Source organism: Mesitornis unicolor, unplaced genomic scaffold, assembly GCF_000695765.1.
Source record: "Mesitornis unicolor isolate BGI_N332 unplaced genomic scaffold, ASM69576v1 scaffold27531, whole genome shotgun sequence".
In the NCBI taxonomy this organism is placed as follows: domain Eukaryota; kingdom Metazoa; phylum Chordata; class Aves; order Mesitornithiformes; family Mesitornithidae; genus Mesitornis; species Mesitornis unicolor.
Genome location: NW_010163819.1, coordinates 1 through 1274, shown reverse-complemented (window position 1 = coordinate 1274; position 1274 = coordinate 1).

Genomic DNA, 1274 nt, shown 5'->3' with positions numbered 1-1274 from the left:
TCCTGCTGGTGGTGTTGAAGACTGTCTGTGTTCCTGCTAGAAGCTTTCTGGGTTTTTTTTTGTTCAAAACCAAACCAAACCAAAACAACAAAGTAAAGCATTTAGCAACATGTCAAGACTTCAAACTCTTGGACTGTAGTTGCCACCACTGCAAAGTCTCTGAAGCACTCCTTGAGTGCATGTTACGTTTTTTACCAAAGCCAAATCTCTTGAGCACTTTTTTCTCCCATGACCAGATTTTCTTCCTACTTTTCTTTGACTACACAATCAATTATGATAATCTTTTTTTTTTCTCTGATGGTGGGAAGTCTCACTCAATCACTGACATTTTATTTATTTAATATTTCAGTATGATATGAATCAAAATAAATTTTTTATTATAATCAAAGGTGTTTCTCTCTGTGCACACTTCTTCTTCCCACAACATTTCCGTTATTTGATGCAGGGAGAAACATAGTGACCAGGGATGAGGAAGAGAATGAGGTACTTAATGCCGCCTTTGCCTCAGTCTTTAGTAGGAAAACCAGCTCTGGATACCCAGCCCCCTGAGCGGGAAGACAGGGATTGGAAGCACAGTGAAGCCTCTATAATCCACAAGGAATTCGTTAGACACCTGCTACATCACTTAGGTATACACAAGCTTATGGGGCCAGATGGGATCCATCCGAGTGAACTGAGGGAGCTGGTGAAGTGCCAGCTCACAACAACCCCATGCAATGCTGCAGGCTTGGGGAATAGTGGCTGGAGAAGGACCTGGGGGTGTTGGTTGCATCCTCCTGGAGAAGCTGGGTGGGCATGGATTGGACGGGCATACGCTTTGCTAGGTTAAAAACTGGCTGGATGGCCGAGCACAGAGAGTTGTGGTGAATGGAGCTAAATCCAGTTGGCTAAAAGTCACAAGCGGTGTTCCCTAGGGCTCGGTTTTGGGGCCAGTCCTGTGTAACACCTTTATCAATGATGTGGAGGAGGGGATTGAGTGCTCCCTCAGCAAGTTTGCAGGTGACACTAAGTTGGGAGGGAGTGTTGATCTGCCTGAGGGTAGGAAGGCTCTGCAGAGGGACCTGGATAGGCTGAATCAATGGGCTGAGGCCAACTGTATGAGCTTCAACAAGGCCAAGAGCCGGGTCCTGCACTTCAGTTGCAATAACCCCATGCGTGGCTGGAAAGCTGCCAGGCAGAAAAGGACCTGGGAGTGTTGGTGGACAGCAGGATGACCATGAGCCAGCAATGTGCCCCTACGGCCGAGAGGGCCAATGGCATCCTGGGGTGTATCA